Source organism: Vicugna pacos, chromosome 10 (genome assembly GCF_048564905.1).
Source record: "Vicugna pacos chromosome 10, VicPac4, whole genome shotgun sequence".
NCBI classification, from domain to species: Eukaryota; Metazoa; Chordata; class Mammalia; order Artiodactyla; family Camelidae; genus Vicugna; species Vicugna pacos.
Genome location: NC_132996.1, coordinates 65969327 through 65987785, shown reverse-complemented (window position 1 = coordinate 65987785; position 18459 = coordinate 65969327). Strand labels below are relative to the sequence as shown.

General features: G+C 56.6%; 1 protein-coding gene across 3 annotated transcripts in view; it reads right to left on the bottom strand.

Moving 5' to 3' along the window:
- Positions 1-17049, bottom strand: part of DAGLA (diacylglycerol lipase alpha) — a 60729-nt gene extending 43680 nt beyond the window's left edge. For 2 of the 3 annotated variants that reach the window (XM_072970073.1, XM_072970076.1), the window contains exon 1: positions 16918-17049. The gene's annotated coding sequence lies outside the window, so the exon portion shown is untranslated. The remainder of the gene's footprint in view (positions 1-16917) is intronic. The other variant, XM_072970075.1, reaches the window with a different exon arrangement.
- Positions 17050-18459: the final 1410 nt, after the last annotated feature.

The following is an 18459-nucleotide window of genomic DNA, read 5'->3' as shown; positions in this document are numbered from 1 at the left end:
GGAGCTCCTAGAGGGCAGGACTGAACCTTCTGCCTGTGTCCTTGGCACCCAGACAGTGCCACCCCGGTGCCTAGCAGCTGCTCCAAAAATGTCAAACCAGGCCCAGGCCCTGGTTCCTCTGAGATCACGCTGTTGGCCTGATTGGCCAAAGAGACTTAGACAGCTTCCCTTACAAAGCGGATGGGGGCTGGTGGTATCTTCTCCCTTGGACACTGTCCACGCTCTGAGCACTGAGCTTCACCACAGTCAGAGGCGGCTTGGGGGCTGTAGGCTGCCTCCCCATCTCCAAAAGCAGAAACCAAAGTTACCAGGAGGGTGAGCACAGGGAAGGGAAGTGCAACCGGAACTGCAGGGAGAAAGGGAGTTGTGGCTGCCATCTGCCATGAACAAGATGTTTGGAGAACACGCACTCCTCGGCTCCAAGGTCTCCCAGCCAACTCAGGAGGGCGGGCCGCCCCTCTGCAGATGGGAGCTGGCAGCTCTGCCAAGCCCGAGAGGTGACAGGCCCCCTCCCACCCGCCTGGACCCTCTAGCTGCCCCCATCTGACCTCCCACTTCTCGGGCAGACTGGGGGCCCGGATGCCAGCCCAGGACATGGGCCACATCGCCTCTTCCAGGGAGCACCCCCGCAGGCTCTGCGGAGCCAACTCCACAATAACAATAACAACTCAAACATAATGACAATAAGGGAAACAGTACGTGAAAACCCAGCTACCTGCCAGAAGGCCTGTGCTAGGAGCTTGCAGCCATCATCTCACTTCACCCCACCACCCCGGGGAGGAGGGAGGAGACACAGAGAGTCCAAGAGGAGACCTACACCCCGCTCCTCAGTGCAGGGTCTCCTGGCCACTGAGGCCCATCAGGAGACGGTGCTGGGGCCCTCCCTTATCCTCTAAGCTGGGGGCTTAGTGAAAAACAGAACAACCAGATGGGAAGGGACTTTCAGCGCCACTGAGTCACACACACCCATTTCAGGGAGGAAAGTGAGGGCTAAGAATGCCCCAGGCCACAACGAGGTTAGTAGCAAAATACGGCCCGCAGCCCAGCTTCTGGGGCCTCAGCAGGCTCCCATGCGGGGCTGCCTTCTGATCTTTAAGGAGAGCTGCCCTTGGAGGGCTCAGGGGTGCTGGCTCTGCCTTGACGGCCCATCACACTTCAGGTCAGGCCTCCCTTGTGCCCTGCCCGTTCACACTGCCTGCTCAGGCCGCTGCCAGTCAGCCTCCGTGCCCCTGATCGCAGCAGTGGGCTGAGCCGGAAGCTGCGCAGGGAGAGCCTGCCCTCTTGGCTGTGCCCCCAGCCCCATGGCTCAGGAGGCAGGACCCACAGGCCACATACCTTCCAGGGACTGCCTTGCCCTGAGCCTGCTCACAGGGGGATTAACGTGGCCAACAAGGCTGGACATGCTTGTAGGGGGCTAGGCAGCCTGTTCATTAGAGACACTGGAGCTGCCACGTGGCACCCAGTCAGCAGAAACTGTCGCTTCTCTCACCAGACCAGGAGGGTGCGTAGGGGGCTGAGAAGTCTGCCCACCTAGACTGAACTATACCAAGGTCCCGAATGTCCCCTGTGAACTTCAGCCTTGGCAGCTTGGCCCCCAGGGTCGGGGGGCTGCCAGTCCCTGCTACTGCAGTCTGAAGAGGTCGGGGGGTGATTCTCCGTCCCTTCAGCAAACAGAAGGCAGGATTTCTGGGGCAATCACCCAGAACTGTGCATCCCATCCCCCTTCCAACCCAGCTCGCCCCACGCGGCCCTGCTGCTGCCGCCCCCACAGGCCTGCTCTCCACAGTTCTGTCTGCTCAGTCCTCCCCCAGTCCCCCACACACGGTAATTGCGACACCTCCACCCCACTGCCGCTCTCCCCAAGGGTGGCACAGGCAGCTGGCGGCTGGGAGGGCCTGAAGATGTGCTCCAGGGCATCTGTGGGCCCGGAAATTGCACACAGGCCTGTGTGAATTCTTCTAGAGGGGAGCCTGCAGTTTCACCCTTTCTCCAGGGGTCCTTGGCCCCTGGCAGGGTCACTGTGCTGGCCCCACTTCCTGCCTCTAACAGCCCCCCCACCCGGCTGCCCTGTCTATGAAATGCCTGGGGACCAAGGGAATCAATGGCTTCTCTGTCCAATGCAGGGAAGGCATTTCATCACCCTTGGGGGAATCTTTTAGGGAGGCAGGGAGCAGCCAGGACTGTTCGCAAGAACTTGGAGGCCTCGCAGCTCCTCCTGTGTTGGGAAGTGGGGGTGCTGGGCTGGATGGAGATGTGGGGGGTAGGCAGCAGGGTTGGGGGGCACTGGGGCAGGAGGGAGGCCCCAGGGCTCTGTAGAGGGATCTGTCCCTGCTCCCAGCTCCTCAGTTCCCAGGACTCCCTCCGTGTGGGTCGCTGTCACTATGCAGACACCTTCACAAACAACTCCTGCCTGGGCTGAGGCACAGCCAGGCCGGGGTGAGTCAGCGAGGGAAATCCCAGCACCAGCGCCCGCCGCTGGGTGACAGTTCCGCTGACACCTACAGAGCGAGGGGGCCCAGCCCCTCCCAGCAGAGGGTGGGAGGAACACCCGGGATCCCCCACCCCCATTTCCTGCTCCCTGAGAGGGGAGCCTGGCTGGGGGTCCAGGAGAAGTCCTGGCTTGGAAAAGCCCTATGAGTGAGGGCTCTGGTCCTGGGCCTTGCTCTGTGGCCTCTTTGGGGCTCCAGTTCCTTATCCTCGAAGCACCAGCTGAGGAGAAGGTGGGAGCTTGGTCATCATGGCGACAGCCAGCAACTGCCTGGGGCCTGCCACCCCAGCCACTGGGTATCCTGCTTTCCAGGGTCTCAGTACCTCCAGGGCCTCATCAGGTGGGGCAGGAACACCCTTCCTCGTTCCTGTGGGGCCCTGTCCTGTCCTGGACCCCAGGAAGGGCAGGGTCAAGGCTCTGCCTGAGGGGAGCGAGGTGGGGCAGAGAGGAAAGCAAGGCCGGGAGGGGAGCAGCCTGGACACCTGAAAGGGTAAGGACAGAAAGGACAGGCACAAAGCCTGCTCCCAGCAGGACATCCTATCCCTTGAGAGAAACCCGGCCAGGTCCACACAAACCCGCCAGACCGGTTGGCAGTTGGCGTTAGCAGACACTTCTTTGCTGCTGGCTGCCTAAGGGTGCAAGGGGCCCAGCGGACGGTGGGCAAGTCCTGCCTGGCTGGTGCTTCCCTGTTGAGTGTCACCCATTCCCTTCCAGCCTGACACCTGCCCAGGCAGGGCTACTTTCCGCATAGGTGAGGGGAGGGCGATGTTCTGAGCATGCCCCTCTCACTGCCTCAGGTGGGCTCCATGACCAGGGTGGGAAAGCAGACCTGCCAGCTGAGGCTTCAGATGCACTCAGCGGCATCTTAAGAAGGAGCTTCTGGGGCTGTGAACATGAAAAGGACAAGCCCCAACCTCAAGGAGCTCGCAGTGCAGAATGATGAAAACCACAGGCAGGTCAGTGAGTACAGGGCTATGATGCCAGAAACCCCACAGCAAGGACTGCTGCTTAGCCCAAGGCAGACAGAGAAGGCTTTGTAGCCGGTGCTGACGGCTGAGCAGGAGTTCACCACCTGGGAGAAAGGTGAGGGGAGAAGCAAGGCTCACTCATTCTTGTCCCCGCTACCCTCTGCACACACCCTCCCAGAACCCCTGGGCAAATGCACCTTGTGCAGGAGCTAAGCCCCAGCCAGCACAGAGGCCTGCCTCCTCCTCCTGGAGCACCACCATTAGCACCCAATTCCTGCCTCTGGGTTGCTGCCAGACAGGGAAGTTGGTAGTAGGGGAGACCCAGAAACCCAACCATTTATTTAAAAGAAAACCGAAAAGATGTGACCACAAATCCCACGAGTTTACTGAAATGTCTTTAAAACAAATGGCTTGAATGGATTTCCATTCCCTCGCCCCATTGAGCCACTCACTGGAAAACAGCAGGTCGGAGGGCTAGAGACTCCGGCTTCTGGGGCCTGATGGAAACAGGGTCTCAGCCACAAAGCCAGGCAAGAGGTACTGGGATAAAGGCAGCTCTGGCCAGAAGATGATGAAAAGTGACACCTGATCACAGGCAGGACAAAAGCTATGAAGGGTTCCTGGGAGGCCAATATCAGATTCAGAAATGCTCAGGTGCCCTTAAGTACTCTGCTATTGGTGGCTGGCTTACTCTCGTTTCCCAGCATCATGGGTCTCCCTTCCTCCTGCTCCTCCCTTTGCCCTTGCCTCGAGTGCCCTGCCCTGAACAGCTGCTTCTGCAAACCATCTCACTGGGCAGCTGCAGTAGACAGGTGGGGTCTTCCTGGACAGTACAAACTGCTTAGAAAACCAGGCAAAGGAGCAGGAGTGGGAAGGTATGAGATTCACCAGAGCTGAGAGCTGGAGGGGCCTGAGGAAATCAAGAGTACAAGATTTGCTGACTCCATGAATCTTAGAGATGAAGACTCTAAGCCCAGAGAGGTACACTGATGTGCCTGAGGTCACACAGCTATGGGTCCTTGCTATGTCACTGGCTGCATTTCAAGCCCCATTCATTCACCCATTACTTCCAGAGCCATCCTATGTGCCTAGACTCTGGAATGTAGGCTTAGGCTCCTAGGTGATGCCCTGATGAAAACTGAACTCAGCCCCAGAGACTTGCAAGCCAGGGTCACCTCCCATCCCTTGGCTCTTCCCTCCCCACTCTTTCCTCTCATACAAAGTGGAACAGGTGCCCTGCCATCACTAGGGAAGACTCAAAAGCAGAGAGGAAAGGAAAAAGTGGGAGAGGACTGGGGAACACCAGGCACAGCCTGGGGGTGAGGGACACCAAGGTGAAGGTTGAGCAACAGGAACACTGTCCTGGGACCTGTGATGGAGGACCCTGGACCAGACATGTTTAGCTGTGCCTACTTTTTCCTTCTTATCACAATATACATGTTCTCTATAGAAAACAGAAACAAAAAAAGAGAGAGAGGAAGGGAAAGAAAAAAAAGAAAATAGCAATCACCCATGATCCATCTAGGAAAAGTATTACCTATCAACATCTGTCTAGTCTCTTTTCCCCGTCCAAATATGAGATCAGTCTGTACCTACTTGTTTCCACTGAGCTAGTGAAGGCGAACATTTCTCTTCATTAAACATTTTTCCAGCCCAATCTTCCCTCATCATTGTACAGCAATCCATGCAAGGGGTATGTGAATTTATACAACCCATTCCCTACCAGCGGCCATTAGGCCATTTCCCTCTTCTCGCTGTGAGAAAAGCCCCACCGCTGGGCCCAAGGCAGAGCAGCTCCCGGGCCCCAGGCAGGAGGTGCTGGAGCCCCCAGCTCCTGTCTCCCAGCTAGGGCTTATTCTCCCCCAGCAGAAGCAAAGGTGAGAAGGGAGGGAGGCATGGGGGGGTCCTGCCCTGCTCCACAGCTCTCAGACAGTGGGTGACTTCCACTGACTCTCAAACTTGAATGAGCAGCGAGATGTGTAAATGCAGATTCCCTGGCCCCATCCAGAAATTCTGTGTAGTTGGTCTGAGGTAGGGCCCAGGAACCTGGAGTTGAGCAAGCCCCACCATGGCTGACCCCACGAGACTCTGATGCCGGGGTTAACCTCCCTGTACCCAGAGAAGCCCTGCTCCAGAGGCGAGCAGAGGCAGCGCATCTGAGCTGGTACGGGCAGTGGGGCGCAGTGAGATTCTGCTTTTCTAACCTGTTTTCAGGTGCTGCTGCCAACTCATGGGCCACACTCGGGCGTGTTCAACTAAACCCATGTGGGAACCATGTGCAGGTGCTGGGCAGGTGCAGGCAATGGACACTGTGCCTGGAGGGGCAATCACAGCTGGCACTTAGGAAGCATTTCCTATGGGTTGAACACCATGCCCTGGCCGCTCAAGGTGTGGTCCATGAACCACGTCCCGAGGACCAGGTCTGGGCCCCATCCAGCCTCACCAGGGATCTGCACTGGCAAGCTCCCCAGCGGATCTGCGTGCCCATTAAAGCAGCACTTTGCTGAGTCCTTAACCCCGTCATCCTCCTAACAATCCTCAGAGGCAGGTCGATTATTCCCCTGATTTTACAGCTGAGATTCTGCAGCTGCAAGGTTAAAGGACTCGTTTAAGGTCTCACAAGGGCCACTAGCAGGAGCTGGGACAGAAAGCCAGATGGTCTAGCTCCAGAGCGTGAGCTCCTAACCCAGATCATAAGACTCCCTGCAGTTTCCCATTCCATCCCCAAACTCTCTGTGAGAGGTGGCCTCCAATTCTGCACTTTACAGACAAGACCTCAGAGACCAGGGGAAGGCTGACCAACTGCTCTGGGGGCTCTCCAGGAAACGGACCTGAGCCTACCCTGTCTGCCACATCCACACTGGGGTCCCTTCCCTCGGGGCCCACTCCGGCTGCGGCACAGGCCTGGGTGGGGGTCCCGCCTCCAAAGCCCACAGGCTCTGCAGACACAGTCGGGGGCAGGAAGTGGGAACTGGGGCGGAGGAACCAGGAGCTCAGTTTGGTCTGAGGACGTCCTTTCTTCGCAGCCAGACTCAGTTCTGTGTGCCTTTTGAAAGGAAGTAGAGAATAGCTGTGCTCAGCCCAATGAGGCTGGCCCCTTTCAACCTTCCAGTTGCTGCCATTTCCAATTACAACTTCAGAGGGCTCCTATAATTTATACATCCCAGGATGCACTGTTCCAGCTGCTTTGTGATGGGAGTTCATTACACCATTAAGGTTAAACTTTTATAAAGTACTGAGCAGGTGGTGGGCTGGGCTCCCGGCTTAGTTACCACTGCCGGAAGCCTGCTGAATGGGGTTCACCTGGGGCGAGGAGGGGGGTCAGGCTCTCTAAAGGGGTTGAGAAATGAAGAAGGCGGCTCCGGGGAACAGGGACTGCCCATTAGCCATTTATTAAACTGTACGGTAGAGCAGGCAGGCAGCAAGGAGAACAATCTGCAGCCGCTCAACACTGCTGGCAGGGGGCGTGCGATGCGAGAGGAGGATTCCTGCATTGCCTGCCAAGGCCAGAGAGGTGCCGGATCTGAGCCACGGACAGGCCCACACGTAGGGAATGACCCAGACTCCCGGGCGGGGGAGGCTGGTCCTCTCAGCACCAGGGGGGCCAATGGGGGCCTTCCTTCTGTAGGAACGAATCCCTCCTGTGGCTCATGGGGTCCCGGAACTCAACACAAAGTAGTGGAGCAAGAAGGAACACCCCGAGAGCAGGAGCCAGACTAATGGGGGTCTCAGCTGGCCAGCTGCAGATACATGGCCTCAAGCTGCAGATACTGGAGGTTCCTTCAATTCTCCAAGGAAACTGAGATCCTTCACTTGTCCCTCAGCTGTCAAACACATGTGCCTCCCTCCCAGGGCACTGGCACCCACTGCCCAAGAACCATCACTATTTTTTGCATTAAGTTGTTACACACACACAGCCCTCAGGATGGTGCCTGGCAGAGAGGACTCGCCAGGAAGGCTTTGCTATTGTTGCTGTTATTCTGTTTGTCTGTTTAGGTGTCAGTCCCAAACCTGAGGACACCCTGAGGAAGAGGTGGTGACTTTCCTCTTCCAATTCCAAGCTCCGGACACAGAACTTAGCATGCAGTGGCTGTTGACAAGTATCCCTGAGAATGGGTGGACAGGAGGTTACAAGTGGCAGAACTATTCTGTGCTCTGCAGTCTGGCCCCAGTCCCAGGAACAGGGTCGGCGGAAGACCAAGTTCTTTCAAAGGTATGAAGCTGAAATCACCTCTTGAGAAAAATTCCTTGTCTTCCCAGGAGGAAAGAGACTCCAGATGCGGCCAGTTTTTCTGGATACTGGGGCTGACTCTGGCCTTTTCCTTCTACACGTCCCTAAGACCAAGGAGGGTTTGCTGTGACAGGAACCTCCAGCCTCAGGTGGGGCTCTGTGGCCCCGCAAGCTGGCCTCCTTGTCGAGTCTCCAAGAGAGGCTGCCCCAGCTGACAGGCTCCCACACTGGAGAGGACTGGGTGGGATTTTGGACTTGTCAAGGTGGCCAGTGTTCTTAGCTGTGAGGCCAAGTCATGACCCCCATGCTTGAGAGGCACAGTCTGACCCACCGGCCATCATTCCTACAGCCCAGGGGAATGGGAGGGCCTGAGGGGCCACTGCTTGGCACAGGCAGTCAGAGAGTCTCTGAGAAAAGACACTGGCTTCCCCTAAAGGTCTCAGGGGAGGAAAAGGTAGAACAAACAAAGGGCAGCCACATGGAAGAGGTGCCAAAGGGAAGGAAACCAACTAGGAGAGGAAAGAAAGGGGGACAGGCCACCTTGGAGAGAGCTGGGGCGGGAACAGGGTCGGATGCCAGAGGGACGGTGGGACACTGCCAGCTCTGAGAAGCAGCCTAGAAGGGCCAGGTGGTGCCAGGGTTGCCTGGCTGCAGGAATGCATCCTCAGGAAAGGGAGGGTCCTCTCAATTTAGCACCGTCTGGGTGGATAGAAGAGCAGAGGGAACAGACACTGGTGATAACAACAGGTAACATTTATTACCTCCAATGCTCTTGGCACTGGGTGGAACTTCCAAGGTGGCATCTCATTAGCTCCCAACAGTTGCCCAGTGTGCCTTTTTCTACTAGGTCCTTTATTTTAGAGATGAGGAAATTGAGGCTCAGAGAGGTTAAGTGACATGCCCAAGTAGAAGTGGACTCAAACGAAGCTCCGTCTTTATGCTAAAGCCCACGTTCACAGGCCTATGTTAGGCTGAATTTAAAGAGAATCAGAAGTGGGTGATTGGAGGAATGAACAGGCAGCATGGTCTCGGAGCCGAGGCAGTCCTGAGCAGGCGAGCAGGCAGAGCCAAGCTGGAGGCAGCACATCTGGTGAGACTGCAGGGGCCAGGACAGTCCCCTCAGCTGCTGGGCCCAGGGCTGTGCGGAGGCGCTGCAGCCAGCCTGACACTGCAGCGGGGCGGCAGTCCTGGGGCAGCGCCGGAGCTTGGATGAAGTGGGAGCCTGATGTAATCCCCGCCAGCGGAGGGCGGAAACTTGGGAAGTGAAACAAGCCGTCACCTCACTGCAACCCGGCCACAGATTTCCAACAGCCATACCAGGCAGGCCTCACCTCTACCCACAGTCTGAGGCCTCTGCACTCCCTTTCGGGGCCCGGGGTAGGGGGAACCCGGGAAGCACACACTGGGCTCCCCAGGCCCAGCCCGGCGCAGAAACCGTGCTCAAGTAAAGCCGATGAGAAAGCAGAGGGTTTCTAGCCAACGCCCTGGGAAGCCTGCCATCGAGAGGCTGACAGTCTCACCGCTTTCCGGAACAGACAGACGCAGGGCTCACCTCTTCACTAGGCTTTCCGCATAGTTTGAGGGGTGAAGAGAGGTTCTGGCGGCTGTGTGGTGAACCCTCCCCCTTCCTCACCAAACCTTGCCTGAATCCACCTAGTCAGGCTGCCCAAGCATGTGGGAGACAAGAGGGGTGGGGGAGGCCCAGAACCCCAGGCGGGCCCCCTGTGCTTCTACACAATCCAAGGCCCCAGAGCAGCAGGGGTGGCCTTCAAGGGACACTAGACTGGGGCCTGTCCCCCCTCTAAGGACCTCCTGTCCAGTGGCTGGCTGATCAGAGTCCTTGAGCAAGGCCTTACCACCTGACAAACCATAGAATTCACTAGCCCAACTGGGCAGCTTAGAGGGTGGGGGCAGAGGCCCTGGCCTGGCCTTAAGCATTCCTGGCCTTCATGCCAGCTCCTAAATCTTTGACTCTCACACACAAGCAATTCTAACCCATCATCAGCCTAGTCGCTTTCCCATCCAGCATCGCCTCTGAGCACAGGAACAGCCAATGCAGGAGAGAGAGCAAATATCATTGTTGCTATTATACAAATGGGGCAACTGATGCTCAGAAAGACTGACTGATTCATCTGAAGTTTCCCAGCAGAGCCAGGGGCAGAATCCAGGCCCGACACCCTTCACCTGCCTTGCTGTCTCCCTAAAATCAACCAAACCAGAATCCCAGGAGTGGGGACTCCTGGTCCCCATGGCAAAGGAGGAGGCTTGACACAGAAGGCTTGACTTCAGGCCAGACAGGCAAAAGGTTTGAGGCTGTTGGATAAATATACAGATATTTGATAAACAGGTCAGAGGAGCTGGAGAGAGAAGAGAATTACAGGGAGAATGAGACCATCACTCTGTATCTCAAGGCTGCTGAAGCCCAGGAGGCCTGCCATCTATCAGCTGAGTGCCTAGAGCACGTTTAACCTCACCTATAAAACAGGTTAATACCACCTGCCTCGCGGGTGGTTATGGGGATTAAACGAGCTAACGCATGAAAAGTGCTTAGCATGGCGCCTGGCGTGTGTGCTCGGTAAGCGCTCTTTGCCGTCATTGTTAGTCTTCAATGAGGACATGGATTAGCAAGGGGAACAAGCCACGAACATTTAACAACATGCGCTCAGAGGGGCACCAGCACTTGGCCACCTGATCATGACAGACAGGACAGTCCCGGGGTGCAGTGGGGCAGGAAGAAAGGCGTCACGGGGGAGGGGGCCGTGTGGGCCTGAAGGAGAAGCAAGGCTCAGAGAGGAGAGTAGGGTCTTGGCTTCAAACCCTGGCCCCCCACCTACTTGCTGTGTGTCCTTGGGTAGGTAACTCACCCTCTCTGCATCTCCTGTAAGACTCGGGTAGATGGGGGAGTGGAGGGAGTACCTATCACAAGAAATAAATGAGATCCTCTCTATACCATATGTTGTGCCAGGTTTAGTTCCCTGCTTTACAGAATAGAAACTATTGTTATTATTACTGTTACTTTGTGGCTGAGCAAAGATGCCTGAGACAGAGGCCCTGAGGCTTCCTGACCCTCAAATCTGCAGGGCTTTGGCATAAGCCAAGTGCAGGGCTCAGTCCCTGGGGTAGGGGTGGGGCCAGCAGCCCCACAGAGCTCACCCCACCGTGCAGCTGGCAGCGGAAGCAGCCATGTGCTGGGAGGTGCAGGGTGGATGTATATAATGAAGGGACATCAATAATAAATTAACCTCAACTAAGTCCAGGAACATCAATCATAAATTAATTAAATGGCTCCGGGAGAGGTAACGATAAGGGGCCTCTTCGGGATGAATTAGAGGCAGTGTCCTGCCTCACGTTATGGCCCACCTGCCCTAGCCCCGGCCAGCAGCCTCTGCAGCCAGGAGCAACTCCCAAAACACAGGTGAAGATATGCCCTGCTCCCCTCCCTCCCCCCAGCACCCCATCCCCCCACCCCCCACCCCAGCTCAGAGAACTTTCAAACACCAAGAGGATTTTGATGAAAATTCCCAGAATAGTAACCTCCTGGGCTGAACTCAGGCAGGCAAAATTTCTAGGGGTAATTTGCTGAGAAGATGATCAAACACCTGGAAATAAGCGCTAAGGATACTGGAACCCCCTTGGTCGGTCCTCAGGGATTAGAACAGCCCCCTTCAGGGGATTGTGACAACCTCCTGCTCACACTCCAGCCTGGAACCCACCGGAGTCAAAACGACTGAAGGTCAAGTGTGGGAGCCGCATCTGAGGCTGGGATTTCGACGCCCCACCTCTTACTGACCAAAGTGACAAACCTCATGGCCTCCACCCCTCTCCATGGTCAATCGGGTTGGCCTCTCCCCCTCCCGCCCCTCCCCAACCCAGGGCAGCCACTGCCCAGGTTCAAGCCCTCCAACCTGGCACGTGCCCTAGTTGCCAGCTGGTCTCCTCTCTCCTGTTCCCCAGGCCCCCTGGCACCTGCTCCCAGCCGGCTCTTCCTGGCACACACTCTTGCTCAGAATACTTTAGTGACCGCCCATGCTCACTTTTCAACCTTTCATCTCTTACATTTCCTGCACACTACAGTCATGCCAGACCATGGCAACTCGCTTTCCCAGCCACATCCCCCATTGCTGCTGTTTCCTCTACAATCACCTGGATGGCCCAGGTGAAAGGCCATTGCTACTTAAGTCTCCCCTGATCTCCCTGGTTTGAGTTACTCTCTCTCCTTTGACCCCTGGTAGCACCTACCTCTTGAAATTACAGTGTAGAACTCTATGTCCATCTTTTATCTTCTCAACAGATTGTGAACACCAGAATTTATACCTTGTAGGCTCTGGTATGTCCAATTCATCTTCATGGCCCTCACTGACCCCAACCTTCAGTAGATGCTCAAGAAATCACTATCAACTCTATCAGAGTGGAAACATTCCCCAGGCGCCAAACTTTATCTTGTGTATGATTCTGCTGACAGATACACCAGATTCCATCCATGCCAAGGGCAAGGTGGAGCTAATTTCTCCTTATCAGGAAAAGGGACATGACCTATTACATCTTTCCTGGTGCCAGTGTATGCAGATCATGATGTAACCATTTTTCTATGGAAAAGATCCTGACAGCAGGAACAAAACATTTACTGAGTGTGTTTGCCTCTGTCAGGGTCTGTCCACTGACCAGCCATCTGTGTGGGATTCTTACAACCACCTGGTGGGAGGTTTTACTGTCCCCACCTTACAGATGAGGAAACTGAGGTGTAGAGAGGTACCAGAATTCAAACTCGGGTCTGTTTGACTCCAGAGTCTCAAGTCGTCAGGCCCATGGGCTATACTGCTCTCCTCTGTCACCCAGGTAGACTGTCCCCAGGTGACTTCCCAGTGGGCTTGGGGAAGAGGTGGAAGCAGGCGTGTGCAAGCACATATGGGCATCACAGAGCCACACCCCCAGCCCTGGCTTCCTTCTAAGGAAAACTGAGAAAGCAGAGAGGCTCTTCTTGTAAGATCACGCGGAGATGTTAAACCCTCCTGGAGCTGGAAGGAGACCTACCCACTACTCCCACTGTTCTCTCCTGCTTCGTGGAGCCCGGCAAGACCCCACTGCACACACCCACTGACACTGGGCCAGCCAGACACAGAAGCCCACAAGTTCCCATGCCACCAGGCGCTCCACACCCCCTCAGCCCTCACTTCCCACGGCAACGCTGGCTTACCGGCACACGCGGCTTTGCATACATGCAATCCCTGGGCAGCCCTGCAGCGGGATCGGCTCCACCCTTGGTCTCTCCACCTTGATCCTGTGGAGGACCTGGGCATCCCTGCCCGACGCCCTTTCCCGTGGCCACACTACTCCCCTCCACATCACCTCCCTGGTCCCCCTCCCCTGACCCTTCAGTAGCTAAGAGGTTCCCATTGGGAAGGCGGTTTCCTGGATCCTCCTCACCTGCACACCCAGTCCCCCGTCCACCCAGAGAGATCCAGCCCAGCCAAAGTCAGTATCAGAAAGGAAAAAGGAAAATTGAGATAAGCAGTCTTCAGCTCTGCCCACTGGGGAGGTAACCACATCCCACAATGTCCTAGGCTCCACTGTTCTAAAAGATTTATCATTCTCTGACCGCATGCTCATTGATACTTCCCCCAGCGCCACTTGCCCGCTCCGTTAGAGTATAATGCAAAGCTATTCCAGGGAGAAACTGAACGCAGATGGAGTGCTGGGCCAACAGGTGATTACACCCAGAGCTGTCCTTCTAGGCCCCGGGAGAGGGGCCGAGGGAAAGGTGGCTCCACCAACAGGCCATGCCTTCAGCTGTGGCTGGCTGGCCTGGTGCTCTCAGCTCTGGCCCAGAAGCCTCTGCCCAGAGATGCCCGATTCCCTGGCACCCCTGAAGCTGAGCAACTGGGCACCATGATTTATGAGGCAGCTGAGGAAGGAAAGGTTGCCAAGAGCTGAGTTAAGCAACTTTTGGAGAAACATGGACAAAGAAATGGGAAGAGGACTGAGGACCAGATCTGAAAAATAGCTTAGCTCCAGAGAGCCACTTGCACCTCAATGGCCGCTCTGATGCTACCCGCCCCCTGCCCCAGCTGGAATTTGCTTCAAATCAGCACCACAACAGGGGGTGGCAGTGACCTGGCTGGGCTCCCCATGGCCTCCAACCTCCGAAGAAAGCTCTGCTCTGCTTTTGGGAAACAGAGGCCAACTCCTCCGGTCAGCATCTCTGATCTGCCCTGCCTGCCACCCAGCTCGGCTATGCAAAGTCCCAGCATCCCAAGCAGATGGCAAGGGGTGGCTGCAAAGGGCTCCTGGAGCCCAAAAACATAAGGCTGAGCTGCAAATCAGAACAAACAGGCGGAGGTGTGGAGGGTGAGCTGAGGGGACGTGAATGCTGAATATTCACATCAGGGAGGCCTGAGGCTCCCTCTTTATGGACTGCTTTCCAAGCAGGAGCTGAAGTGCTGGTAACTCATGGGGAGGCAGCGAAAGGGGCTGCAGGGAGCGTGTGGGATAGGCCTCAGGCACCTTGAGCCGACCCGGGAACAAGCAGCCGAGGGAGATCTTGCTGAGCCAGGCAGTGTTCAGGTGGCATGGCCTTGGGCAGGGCAAGTGCCTCGGCTTGGAAAAGTCAGCTCACCACCCTGGGCCTGGCAGGGCCATGTCCTCCTTCACCCCACGTGGCTGTACACTGCAGCATGGACGCAGGGCAAAAACTTTCTGCCTCGGGGACCAAGCTTGTGCAATGAATTGCTGGCTAAGACAGACGCCCACATGGAATGCTGCAGAAGTGGGCCTGGGTTCACCAGAAACAGACCTTCCCGTGCAAAGGCTTCTAGCTGTGGGGTATGTAATTCAGGCTCTGCTCCCATTATTAGGAACTAGGCCTCACTGGCAGAAAGTAAAGCAATTGGCAGCTGCCCTCATCTTCTCCACCTGGGAAGGCCCTTCAGCCAGAAGGGGGCCCACATCCTGGGGAATTCCTACTATACCTGTCTACCCTCAGAGGACCTCTCTGAGGGTGTCCGTTGCCCCCTTCTCCTTGCCCCACGTATCCAAGTGCATCCTCCATGGCCCCCAGCCTCCTGCCATCCATCTTCAACCTCATGGGACCTCAGACCTCACAGGACCACCCAGTCCTATATATGCCACAGCCCCCAAAAAGCTGATACGGCTGCTCCCCACCCACATCCTCTGAACCCAGAGCCAGAGGAAATTCTCAAGAGAAAACACACACACTTCCAAGTCTCCTTCCCACACAGGTACCCCTGATCTGTCAGCCACCGCCACCTCCCAGCCCTGCACGGCCAGGAACATGTCTGCAGCCCCAGCAAAGGGCCCCCACTTGCTTGGGCCCCTCCTGCAGGACTCTACAGTTGCTGTGGCCATGCTGGGGACCGCCCTCGGGAGACCTGGGGCCTGGTTCCAGCTCAGCAGCTGACTCACAATGTCAACAGATCCCACTTTTCCCCACCAGGAGCCTTTACGCTCATGGCCTTTAATTCCCTATGACAGGCCCTGATCTTCCGGCGGCCTTCCTCCACAATCACATTCCATGCCTCCATTTCCTCTCGCCTCCTGTCCTGGTCTCTTTACCTGGTGAGAATCCCCAACCTTTGTACAGCTTTTCACTAAGGGTTTCCACATGCACCGCCAGTCCTCCTCTGTGGCTAACTTCTGATGTGGCTCTGAGAGGTAAAGTCACCTGCTCAAGGTCAATGGGCAAGACTGGAATTCACGTTTTCTGGTTCCAAATGCATGGGACAACACTCCAGCTTTAAGGAACCTCAGCAGCATCCCCAAGCACCTACTTTAGCAAATGAGCTGCCACCCCCACCCTAGTCTCCCACACCCTCAATTTTTCTTTCTGGACTCCTAATGCCTTCCCCAGGCCCAGCCTCATTTATTCTTCTATCCTCCGATTCCACTTCCCCAAGAGATCCACAAAGACCTAACAATTTCCCCCACATCCTAAGACTTCTTTGGGGGGGTCCGTAAATTGCCCCTCTATGAAGTAGAGCACATGTGATGCTGAGTGGGCCCCTCACCCAAAGCTTTCCAAAGGGCTGGTGAGGCCAGACGCCAGCCTAGCACACTCCTGGTGGCTGTAGACTCATCTTTAGAACATCCCCCTAACGATCCTCTAGACCCAAAGGCTTCCCATTATCAAAGAAGAGAGGCAACTCCCAGACTCTAAGGGGTGAACCATCAACTCAAGGAAGAAGCAGGGCCTGGGGACTACAGATGGCTAGAGCACCGCACCTCCCCTGGCCCAAAGACGTGACCCACCTTGCGGCCCTGCACGTGTCTCAGGACACAAGTTCAGGGACAGCGAGCAGAGCTGAGAACAAGCCACCTCTCCCCTCCTCCCCAAAGCTGGATGAATTCAAGAGCCCAGGACAACGCCAGTACCTGGACAGGTCTCTGTCTGGGTCATCATCAGGGTCCTCATACTAGAAGCATCACCTGGCATCTCTCTTTCCTGTCCATTAGAAAGGACACCAACCTTCTCCCAGCTTCTGCCTTCCTCAGTCCAGTGTACCAAACAGATATTAAAAGTGTGACAGTGGCCCCTGTGACAGAGGCCATGCCCCTCATCATCACCAGAGTGGGAGGATGGGCGTTTACCCTTCCGATCCACCAGGGTCTGAGGGCCATGGATTCTCCCCTCACAGGGCCAGGCTGCCCCGGGCATCAGGCTGGGCCATTGCCATTTCTCACAGTCATGCCAGGAACTCCTGCCATGATGAGGACACCGATTCTTCAAGCCCTGGATGCCACTACTCCAGACCATGTCAAGGCCAGAACCATCCAACACCTTACTAATGACAGCACTTCCTCACCACCCATGCCAGGGGCACCACCATGCGCCCACGAGCCGGCCACCGCCACCCCAGAACCAGTCCGAATGCTGTGCCCAACCCCTACCTGCACAGAGGGCTGCACCCGCCTCACACCTGGGCAGCCACCACCACACCAAGGTGGGGGTGAGTCTTTTGACACCCATGACAGTAAAACCACGCTGCCTGTGCCAGACCTATGCTGCCCACGCCCGCGCCACGGGTGTCACCATACCCACGCCAGTGCCAGGGGCTCCACGGATCTCACACCTGCCACGGGCGCGAGTGGCAGCCGCACCTCCGCCTGCAGACCCATCGGGCGGGCCACCGCGCGCCCTGGACACTGCCCAGCTGCCGCGCCGCTCGCACCGCGCCCGCGCCTGGGGCCCGGCCCGCGGCGCCTGCCGTTCCCCGTACCTCCAGCCCGCCGCAGGGCTCGGCCCGCCGCCGCCGCCGCGACCGCCACCTCCATCCTGGGCTCCCCAAGGCCCCAATTCACTAACGCCGCTTCCGCAGGGCGCCGGCGCCGGCGCGAAGGCCGCCTCCGCCCCCCGGGGGACGCTGCGTCCTTTACGTAAACCCCACTCCGCCGCCAGCGGTGACCATGGCGACGGCCGTGGGGCGGCAGCGCCCCCTGGCGCCAGGGAGGGGAGCGGCGCCGAGGCCAGAGCGAGCGGAGTCTTTCGCGGGCTCGCGCCCGGGGCGTGGGGGCGGTGGGCGCCCGGCTCTGGCCGCGGCTGAAGTTGCGTGGGCGGCCGGGAGGGGCAGGACCTGCCGCGCTGCCTGCGGGGAAGGGAGATGCCTGGGTCCTTCTCCCTCAGGCCCCGCGTGACCGGGTTTAGCGTGGGAGAGGCAAAAAAGCGTGTAGGATCAGTGGAGAACTGGTTCATTGGGGAGGAGGAAAGGGAAAGATGAGTTCCACCTCCTCCGGGTGCTGAGCGCTCCCGGGAGGTCAAAGCACATATTCATCATCTGTGTCCTCTCCTCACTCCCCACCCCTACAGTGCCCAGCATCGTGCCTAGAATCCAAAAGGGCGCTTGGTCAAATGTGAATTCCCGGCAAAGAAAGAAAATCACCCATTCTAGCCTGCCTCACACTCTCCCATTCATTCACTTAACACACGTTCCCTGAGAGTTAGCCTTGAGCCTTTGAGCCGAGCACCACTGTCCGCGTGCCACGTCCCTTGTGCTAAGTGTCGGGAGTGGGTGGGCACAGACAAGCAGAACCCAGGCCCTGCCCTCAAGGAGCTCAGCCTAGTGGGTATTATTAGATCATCATAATACAGGGTGCTTGTGGTGCAGGAGCTCAGCAGGGAGGGCGGATAGAGCTCTTAGAAGGGGCACTTAAGTAAGCCTTGGGGGAGGGAGTGGGTCTGGAGGACGTGATGACACAGTTGAATCTCAAAGATGGAGGAGAATTCAGAAGGGAAAGAGGAGTAGCATGTTTCAGGAGGGAGAGTGCCTCTAAAGTGTTCTCTGCGTCCTTTGTCATCCCAAGAAAACAGGGTGATGTGCAGCAGTTTGGTATAAGTGGGACCATAAGGAGCTATGTGTAAGGGGGGCTAAGATGGAGTGTCAGCCTGAAAATTATCTGGACTTCTGGGTTTAAAGTGAAACTCTAAGTCCAGGGCAGCCTTCCCTTCTGTCATGAAGCAGGTGGGAACTACTTCTCAAAAAAGTTCTTTATTACTTGTGATTATTTTGAAGGCAAACTCCAGCTTATTAAAAAAAAAACTGGGGTGGGGAGGACAAATACTGAGTGGGATGCCTCAGGGAATTCAAAAAAAAGTTGGACCCTCCCAACCTCAGGAAGGGCAGGGATCAGAGAGACTTTAAGGACTGACTGTAGCAAAGTAGTTTAGGATCCTTCTGTCTAGATCACTGCAATAAATCAGAATCAGAACTGCTAAACTCAATGCCCCTTGGTTCAAAGTTCTAGATTCCCAATAGAAAGAATCT